The 10773-nt window shown below is 39.5% G+C and overlaps 1 protein-coding gene across 1 annotated transcript in view; it reads left to right on the top strand.

The window, feature by feature from the left end:
* The first annotated feature begins 4572 nt into the window (after window positions 1-4572).
* Window positions 4573-10773, top strand: part of si:dkeyp-69b9.6 (uncharacterized) — a 21519-nt gene continuing 15318 nt past the window's right edge. The window contains exons 1-2 of the mRNA XM_062062520.1: window positions 4573-4977; window positions 5341-5472. The gene's annotated coding sequence lies outside the window, so the exon portion shown is untranslated. The remainder of the gene's footprint in view (window positions 4978-5340; window positions 5473-10773) is intronic.

Raw genomic sequence — 10773 nt, forward strand, 5'->3', positions numbered from 1 at the left:
CATGCTATATGTTAGCATGACAATTTTTTTCCCTAAATTTTGCCGCCGTACACCTGAGTCATATAACTTGGTACTTGACACATGCTAATTGTTAGCATGTGATGGTTAGCATGCTAGCTTGATAACATTAGCATGTGAACTTTTTTTTGCCAATTTTTTAACCGTATGCCTCAGAGTCATATAACTTGGTACTTGACACATACTAAGTGTTCGCATGTCATGGTTAGCATGATAGCTTGATAACATTAGCATGTGAACTTTTTTTTGCCAATTTTTTAACCGTACGCCTCAGAGTCATACAACTTGGTACTTGACACATGCTAAGTGTTAGCATTTTAGGGTTGGCATACTAGCTTGCTAACATTAGCATGTGGTCATTTTTGCCAATTTTTTAACCGTACGCCTCAGATTCATATAACTTGGTCCGTGACACATGCTACATGTTAGCATGACAATTTTTTTTTCTCCAAATTTTGCCGCCGTACACCTCAGAGTCATATAACTTGGTACTTGACACATGCTAAGTGTTAGCATTTTAGGGTTAGCATGCTAGCTAGCTAACATTAGCATGTTAACTTTTTTGGGGGGAATTTTAATAACCGTACGCCTCAGAGTCATGTAATTTGGTGCGTGACACATGTGAAGTGTTAGCATGCTAACTTTTATTTTTTTGCCAATTTTGCAGTTTTACACCTCAGTCATAAAACTTGGTACTTGACATATGCTACGTGTTAGCATGTCATGGTTAGCATGTTAGCTCGCTGACATTAGCATGTGAACATTTTTGCCAATGTTTTAACCGTACTCTTCAGAGTCATATAAGTTGGTACTTGACACATGCTAAGTGTTAGCATTTTAGGGTTAGCATGCTAGCTAGCTAACATTAGCATGTGAACTTCTTTTGCCAATTTTTTAACCGTACGCTTCCGAGTCATATAACTTGGTACTTGACACATGCTAATTGTTAGCATTTTAGGGTTAGCATGCTAGCTCGCTGACATTAGCATGTGAACTTTTTTGCCAATTTTTTAACCGTACGCTTCAGAGTCATATAAGTTGGTACTTGACACATGCTATATGTTAGCATGACAATTGATTTTTACAAAATTTTGCCGCCGTACGCCTCAGAGTCATATAACTTGGTACTTGACACATGCTAAGTGTTAGCATTTTAAGGTTAGCATTTTTTAATTGTACGCCTCAGATTCCTATAACGTTGTCCGTGACACATGCTAAGTGCTAGCATGTCATAGTTAGCATGCTAGCTTGCTAACATTAGCATGTGAACTTTTTTACCAATTTTTTAACCTTACACTTCAGAGTCGTATAACTTGGTACTTGACACATGCCAAATGTTAGCATTTTAGGGTTAGCATGCTAGCTTGCTAACATTAGCATGTGAACTTTTTTTAGCCAATTTTTTAACTGTACGCCTCAGAGTCGTATAACTTAGTCCATGACACATGCTAATTGTTAGCATGCCATTTTTTTTTAGCCTATTTTGCCGTCATACACTTTAGTCATATAACTAAGGCAGTTCAAAACTGCTATGTCGCTTTGGCGTTAATTGAAAAAGGGAAAAAAAACGCAATAAATAAGCAAAAAATATGAAAAAAATAAGGTTTTTTAGACATTACGTTTTTAGGAAAAATGTTCGTCAACGATATAAACTTAAATAGTACTGATGTTTGATAAATACAGTCATAATTATATCACCATGGCAACATTGGAAGCGAAGCTAAATGAGCAACTATCTCTATGGGCTTCTGAATGAGAGGAAAAACCCCGCAACAAATTGATATTTTGACGATCATTTCCATTCGTGATTAAGAGTTTCCATCCTCCTCCTCATCATCATCACTTTCCCTCCAACCCATGATGAACACTTAAGAATTCAGAGCGATACAAGTCGCAGTGATTCACATCCGTGTGATTAAAATGACTGAATGAATAAAAAAAACGCAGGCTGGGGACTGAAAGCGACATTTATGTTCTTTATGTCAAATAAATCTCTACATTTTGTTTATAACCGCATTTATTGCAACACATACATATCGTCACGTATCAACAAATTCCAAAAGGTTAGCTAGCTAAGCTAAGCTACGTTGTTAGCTAAACCAACTAGCGTCGGCAATACAAAGATAGAACTTTAATAGGTAGCACAATTATAAGCCAGCAGTTTTAAATGCCTACATGTATAGGACTTAAACATACAAGCATAATTTGAACATTCTAAAATGATCATGGAAATTTTAATGGGCCTGTTATCAGTGCCATGAACCTCCGGCCGGGGGTTAATTGACACTAAAACCCTAGCATAAAATGATTGAGTTTGTTATAGCAGGGTGTCAGGTTCAAACACTGATGACATCTATTAAACAAGACAAGAAGCAAGGAATTAAACAGAGACAGAATTACATTTGGCTCAATGAGGAGAAACGCCTGTACCCTTGTACAGTGTTCCACGCTCTGACGAAAGATTGTAGCCTCCTCTTTTATTTGGACTTTCCCTAATTACATGGCAACAGCTGTTTCTAAGGGAGGGGGGTCATAAACAGCCATCACCTTTGTTATAAAACAGTTCAAAGAAAAGGTCGTAAAAGAGTTCAAAGAAACGGTGTCTGGAGGGGAAGTATTTATTTATTCATAAAGTATTTATTTTTAATTTAACAACCTTTTTTTTTATATTAACCATTTCACATTTGTTACAATATTGAAAACTATAACAGTTTTAAAGGTATGCAATTTAATGCTTTACATGTATTTTTTTTCCTGCCAAAATGAAGAGTAATAAAATATATTGGTACTTTATTGACGCATTTTATTTTTTCAGGCATTGACGGGCCATTTAAATGAATTGGCGGGCCAGATCTAGCCCCGGGGGCCTTGAGTTTGATACCTTTGTTGTACGTAAATAAAATATTATTATAAAATACAAATACAAATTAATACATTATTTGTTGTTCTAACCTCAATAAAAACAAGTTTGACACCCCCGTGTAGTGGAAACGTGCCTTTCTAAGTCGTCTTCGTGTTAGTACGCCTCGCACATTGCCTGACACAAAATGAACGTATATTTCACCTCTCAATGGCGTTATTTTTGTCCATGGCGAAAATATCACAGTTGCTTGTGTGTATATTTGGAGATGAATAAAAGAATAAAACGTCCCGTATTGGAATATTAGCAGCGAGCAGCACCGCCGCTAGCATTTGTCAAGTACCCAGTTAAATGACTCTTGAGGGCAACAGCTAGCATGCTAACGTTAGCATAATAACAGTCAACATGTGTCCAATACCAAGTTGTCTGACTCTGGAGGTGTACGGCTGCAAAAATGGCGTAAAAAGTGAATATTCTAATGTTAGCATGTTGACGTGACAACTAGGGATGTCCGATAATGGCTTTTTGCCGATATCCGATATTTCGATATTGTACAACTCTTAATTAACGATACCGATATAAACCGATACCGATATATACAGTCATGGAATTAACACATTATTATGCCTAATTAGGACAACCAAGTATGGTGAAGATAAGGTCCTTTTTAAAAATTAAAAATAAAATAAGATAAGTAAATTAAAAACCTTTTCTTGAATAAAAAAGAAAATAAAACAATATAAAAACAGTTAGTTACATCAACTAGTAATTAATGAAAATTAGTAAAATTAACTGTTAAAGGTTAGTACTATTAGTGGACCAGCAGCACGCACAATCATGTGTGCTTACGGACTGTATCCCTGCAGACTGTATTGATATATATTGATATATAATGTAGGAAGCAAAATATTAATAACAGAAGGAAACAACCCTTTTGTGTCGAATGAGTGTAAATGGGGGAGGGAGTTTTTTTGGGTTGGTGCACTAATTGTAAGTGTATCTTGTGTTTTTTATGTTGATTTAATTAAAAAAAAAAAAAAAAAAAAAAAAAAAGATACCGATAATAAAAAAAAACGATACAGATAATTTCCGATATTACATTTTAAAGCATTTATCGTCCGATAATATCGGCAGGCTGATATTATCGGACATCTCTAGTGATAACACATTCTAAAGTATTTATTTTTAATTTAACTTTTTTTTTTTTTTTTTAGAAATGAACCATTTTCACATTTGTTACAATATTGAAAACTATTACAGTTTAAAATGTATCAAATTTAATGCTTTACATGTATTTTTTTCTGCCAAAATGAAGCGTAATAAAATATATTGGTACTTTATTGATGCTTTTTTTTATATCAGGCACTGGCGGGCCATTTAAATGAGGTGGCGGGCCACATCTGGCCCGGGGGCCTTGAGTTTGATACCTTTGTTGTACGTAAATAAAATATAATTATAAAATACAAATACGAATTCATACATTATCTGTTGTTATAACCTCAATAAAAACGAGTTTGACACCACCGTGTAGTGGAAACATGCCTTTCTAAGTCGTCGTCGTGTTAGTACGCCTCGCACATTGCCTGACACAAAATGAACGCATATTTCACCTCTCAATGGCGTTATTTTTGTCCATGGCGAAAATATCACAGTTGCTCGGGTGTATATTTGGAGATTAATAAAAGAATAAAACGCCCCGCTTTGGCATATTAGCAGCGAGCATAGTGCCCGGAAACATTCCCAGGGCCGGAAAGAAGCGATGTTTGGGGCGCACACGTCACTCTTTTTTTTATTTTTTTAACCCCAAATTTATTAGCGCCCACCATTATTGCCTACATTTACAGCCGGTGTTGCAACCGTCGTGCTCGGGGGTGGTAGAAGGGAGAACGACGGCGGTATCCGCCCGTGTTTATTGTCTGGGAGCGGCGGGCGCGCTTTTAGCGCCCCCAAAAAATGGCTCCGGCTAACCCCTGGAAAACAGCACGCAGCGACGGGGGTGAGGCGGTAGCTACTTAGCTCCTGGCTAACAGCTAACCCAGAGGAAGGCGTGACAGGCCCCGCTCGTCCGCAAACTCTTCCCCGACGCCGCCGACGCCTGGGTAAGGCCATTTTTTTTATTTCTTCCTACTTAAGTCATGCAAAGTACAAAGCTAACGTTAGCACCGTAGCAAGTGAGTTTCTATGTAGCTTAGGGGAAGACGGCTAATGTTAGCATGCATGATTAGCCACACTCGGCTGAACCCGTCCAAAAGAGGATGCTTGGGGAAAAATGTGCGGTCGGTATACATAATAATAAACATCCACATGTTAATCCCAGCTTTTTTAATGATCTGCTCCCACTTGAAAACTCCTCCCTGAAGCGCCTCCGTTGTTCAGTGGCGGGTGTTGTTGATGTTTACATTGTGCAGCCAGGACCATGCTAGTCTTCTCATTTGTGTCATTTCTCTGCCTCTCTTTTGCAGTTTTTGTGTGTAAGTGTGTGTAAGTGTGTGTGTGTTGCTTTTCACGGAAAATGATCATCGAAAGCGTCTTTGTCAATCATCGGTCGGGGGAATCTGCATACGCTCCATCCATCGGATCGATCGGAGGAAATGGTAAGAATTGACAGAGGTGAGCAAGTACAAACCCCGTTTCCATATGAGTTGGGAAATTGTGTTAGATGTAAATATAAACTGAATACAACGATTTGCAAATAATTTTCAACCCATATTCAATTGAATGCACTACAAAGACAAGATATTTTGATGTTCAAACTCATAAACTTTATTTTTTTGCAAATAATAATTAACTTAGAATTTCATGGCTGCAACACGTGCCAAAGTAGTTGGGAAAGGGCATGTTCACCACTGTGTTACATGGCCTTTCCTTTTAACAACACTCAGTAAACGTTTGGGAACTGAGGTGACACATTTTTGAAGCTTCTTAGGTGGAATTCTTTCCCATTCTTGCTTGATGTACAGCTTAAGTTGTTCAACAGTCCGGGGGTCTCCGTTGTGGTATTTTAGGCTTCATAATGCGCCACACATTTTCAATGGGAGACAGGTCTGGACTACAGGCAGGCCAGTCTAGTACCCGCACTCTTTTACTATGAAGCCAAGTTGATGTAACACGTGGCTTGGCATTGTCTTGCTGAAATAAGCAGGGGCATCTCTGGTAATGTTGCTTGGATGGCAACATATGTTGCTCCAAAACCTGTATGTACCTTTCAGCATTAATGGTGCCTTCACAGATGTGTAAGTTACCCATGTCTTGGCCACTAATACACCCCCATACCATCACACATGCTGGCTTTTACACTTTGCGCCTAGAACAATCCGGATGGTTCTTTTCCTCTTTGGTCCGGAGGACACGACGTCCACAGTTTCCAAAAACAATTTGAAATGTGGACTCGTCCGACCACAGAACACTTTCCCACTTTGTACCAGTCCATCTTAGATGAGCTCAGGCCCAGCGAAGCCGGCGTTGTTTTTGGGTGTTGTTGATAAACGGTTTTCGCCTTGCATAGGAGAGTTTTAACTTGTACTTACAGATGTAGCGACCAACTGTAGTTACTGACAGTGGGTTTCTGAAGTGTTCCTGAGCCCATGTGGTGATATCCTTTACACACTGATGTCGCTTGTTGATGCAGTACAGCCTGAGGGATGGAAGGTCACGGGCTTAGCTGCTTACGTGCAGTGATTTCTCCAGACTCTCTGAACCCTTTGATGATATTACGGAGCGTAGATGGTGAAATCCCTAAATTCCTTGCAATAGCTACTTGAGAAAGGTTTTTCTTAAACTGTTCAACAATTTGCTCAGGCATTTGTTGACAAAGTGGTGACCCTCGCCCCATCCTTGTTTGTGAATGACTGAGCATTTCATGGAATCTACTTTTATACCCAATCATGGCACCCACCTGTTCCCAATTTGCCTGTTCACCTGTGGGATGTTCCAAATAAGTGTTTGATGAGCATTCCTCAACTTTATCAGTATTTATTGCCACCTTTCCCAACTTCTTTGTCACGTGTTGCTGGCATGAAATTCTAAAGTTAATGATTATTATCACAAAAAAAAAAGTTTATCAGTTTGAACATCAAATATGTTGTCTTTGTAGCATATTCAACTGAATATGGCTTGAAAATTATTTGCAAATCATTGTATTCCATTTATGTTTACATCTAACACAATTTCCCAACTCATATGGAAACGGGGTTTCTTCTCCACAGTGTGCTTCCCCGGATGTCGAAAGTGAGCGGCACCTTGTCCATGTTGGTGATGTGTTTGTCAGCAATTTTGTTATTTACAACGCATATAGCAGCACTATATGCTCCCTGGGGGCGTGCCTTTAGCGTCCTCTCTCACCTGAAACCTTCCCCCTATAACGGCCGCATGCTGTCCTCCGTCACGTCCGCCTTTCCTCCATATAAACAGCGTCGCGGCCCAGTCACATAACATCTATTGCTTTTGGAACTCAATGCACACACAACAACCTTTCTGGATTCGATAAGGAATCGGTTCGATAAGAGGATTCGATAATGGGCTCGAACTTGATAATTTCTTAACGAACATTAAGATTAAAGATTAAAGTACCAATGATTGTCACACACACACTAGATGTGGTGAAATTTGTCCTCTGCATTTGTCCCATCCCCTTGGGGAGCAGTGGGCAGCAGCGGCGCCGCGCCCGGGAATCATTTTGGTGATTTAACCCCCAACTCCAACCCTTTGTTGCTGAGTGCCAAGCAGGGAGGTTATGGGTCCCATTTTTATAGTCTTTGGTATGACTCGGCTGGGATTTGAACTCCAACCTACCGATCTCAGGGCGGACACTCTAATCATCCCTAATGTCAGGTGTACTACGTCAACAAAGTATGTGCGAACACTCGGGTCTTGCAGGGATTGGATCAAAACAAGTTGGACGCACATTTAACCTTGTTTCTTTTGTTCACTACAGCAGTGTTTTTCAACCACTGTGCCGCGGCACACTAACCTGACTCTCGCCAGATCCTTGTAAATCGCTGAGCTCCACACAAGGCTCTGGGCTCCAAGGCTTTGATTGATTGATTGAAGCTTTTATTAGTAGATTGCACAGTACAGTACATATTCCGTACAATTGACCACTAAATGGTAACACCCCAATAAGTTTTTCAACTTGTTTAAGTCGGGGGCCACGTTAATCAATTCGTGGTACAAATATATACTATCAGCATAATACAGTCATCACACAAGTATATACATTAAATTATTTACAATCCAGGGGGTTAGGTTAGGTTGCTATCAGCATACTTCAGTCATCAACAATTATATAATCTGGGAAATGGACATTGAAACAGTGTAGGTCTCACTTGGTAGGATATGTACAGCGAGCGGTGAACATAGTGAGGTCAGAGAGCATAAGAACAAGTATATACATTTGATTATTTACAATCCGGGGAGGTGGGATGTTTTAGGCTATGGTTGTAGTTGCCTGGAGGTGTTCTTTTAGTGCGCTTTTGAAGGAGGATAGAGTTGCACTTTCTTTTACACCTGTTGGGAGTGCATTCCATACTGATGCGGCATAGAAGGAGAATGAGTTAATACCTTTGTTAGATCGGAATCTGGGTTTGAGGTGGTTTGGAGCTACCCCCTGATGTTGTGGTTATGGCGGTCATGTACGTTCTGGCAACGCAAAAGTCCTTCAAGGTAGCAAAAAAAATAATGAACCAATCGGGATCGCTGGGCGGGATTTCATAGATGTGACGTAGCGCCGAAGCGACTGTTTGGTTCAAACGCAGATCATCGACTGATATTGCTGCGTTGTTTCAGTAAAAGTTCTCTAAGTTTTCGCTCTGTCGTTATCCAATATGTCGGCTCTTCTGTTTTGGATTTCCCTGCGTCGCTCTCATCAGCGTCACGGGTTGATTCCGATGTGAGTGGTTGAAGTAGCACGTCGTTCAAGATAACGGACAAGTGGTTTATCCAATTACATACAATGATTTTTTTTACAAGGCCCCGCCTTCTGAAATACATCTCCTCTTGAGAAGTCCCAGATCCTTGTGTGGAGCTCAGTGAACTACAAGGATCTGGCGAGAGTCTAGTGTGCCGTGAGATACAGTCTTGTTTGCCGTGGGAGATTATGTAATTTCACCTATTTGGGTTAAAAATATTTTTTGCAAACCAGTAATTATAATCTGCAAATAATGTGCTGTTGAGTGTCGGTGCTGTCTAGAGCTCGGCAGAGTAACCATGTCATACCGTACCATATCAGTAGGTGGCAGCCGGTAGCAAATTGCCTAGTAGATGTCGGGAACACGTCGTGTGAGACGACGTTTTGTCGTGATCACAATATGCAGGCGACAGCGGGAGGCAGTGTGCAGGTAAAAAGGTATCTAATGCTTAAAACCAAAAATAAACAATTGGTGAGTGCCCCTAAGAAAAGGCATTAAAGCTTAGGGATGGCTATGTAGAGCGAAACTAAAACTGAACTGGCTACAAAGTAAACAAAAACAGAATGCTGGACGACAGCAAAAACTTACAGAGCGGGGTGTGGAGCAGAGACGGCGTCCACAAAGTACATCCGTACCTGACATGACAACAATGTCCACACAAAAAAAGATAGCAACAACGTAAAAATTCTTGATTGCTAAAACAAACCAAGTACGGGGAAATAGCGCTCAAAGGAAGACGTGAAACTGCAACAGGAAAAGCCACCAAAATAGGAGCGCAAGACAAGAACTAAAACACTACACATGGGAAAACAGCAAAAAACTCAAAATAAGTCACGGTGTGATGTGACAGTAGACTACTTTGAGACAAGAGCTATAGTGATGCATGGTTGGTTATGGTTTAAATTAATATCCAACAATTGCGAAAACTTTATTGTCTACTGAGTTTCATTTTTTAATGATTTCTGCTGGTGGTTTGCCTCCGGATTTTTTCAATGAAAAAAATGCGGCTTGGCTGAAGGTTGAAAAACACTGCACTACAGCACAATACTTCACAGAAGTACGTGTACCATCAGTAAATAGTCCAACCTTGGCAGCGTTGCAGAGATGGGATTTATGGTTCTTTGAAGGTAGTCTGTTCTTTAGATGTTCCTTTAACAGTTTTTTTTACATCAAGTAAACAATCACTAGTATCACTTATTAGATCAAATGTTGATAAGTATCATTAAATTGACACAAATATTAATCTATTGGCTGTAATTATTCTGAAATATTGGCTGTAGGGCTGGGTGATATGGCCTTTTTTAATATCTCGATATTTTAGGCCATATCGCGCGATACACGATATATATCTGGATATTTTGCCTTAGCCTTGAATGAACACTTGATGCATATAATCACAGCAGTATGATGATTCTATGTGTTTACATTAAAACATTCTTCTTCATATTGCATTAATATATGCTCATTTTAAACTTTCATGCAGAGAGGGAAATCACAACTAAGTCAATTTAGCAAAAGTGTATTTATTAAACAGTTAAGCAGTGGCACAAACATTCATGTCATTTCCAAAACAGAAAGTGCAAGATTGTCAGAGACATTTTAAAACAAGTTATTAGTGCACTTTTGTGCATGATGTCACTAAGATGACTTATCAAAACAACACTAAATTAAAGTGCACTTTTTGTACAGAACGCCACTAGAATAGTTTAAAACATGATGTCACACAAGATATTTCAATACGTGTCACATAAAAATGAGCTGCATATCAAATAGTATATGTCCTACGGTGTTGATGTGGAAATAGTTGGTGTGGCACCGAACGGAGATGTTGACATGTAAAGACATATTCCCGCTTGAAGCCAAACCACAGTCAGACGATGGACCCCGTGCTGTTTTTCTTGGGAATTAATTATTCCTCCATTTGTTACCAGATCCGCACCTTCTTTCTCTCGTATTACCACTCAAACCACACCGTTAGCTGTTAGCATC

The sequence above is a fragment of the Entelurus aequoreus genome, linkage group LG11, assembly GCF_033978785.1.
Source record: "Entelurus aequoreus isolate RoL-2023_Sb linkage group LG11, RoL_Eaeq_v1.1, whole genome shotgun sequence".
Classification (NCBI taxonomy): domain Eukaryota; kingdom Metazoa; phylum Chordata; class Actinopteri; order Syngnathiformes; family Syngnathidae; genus Entelurus; species Entelurus aequoreus.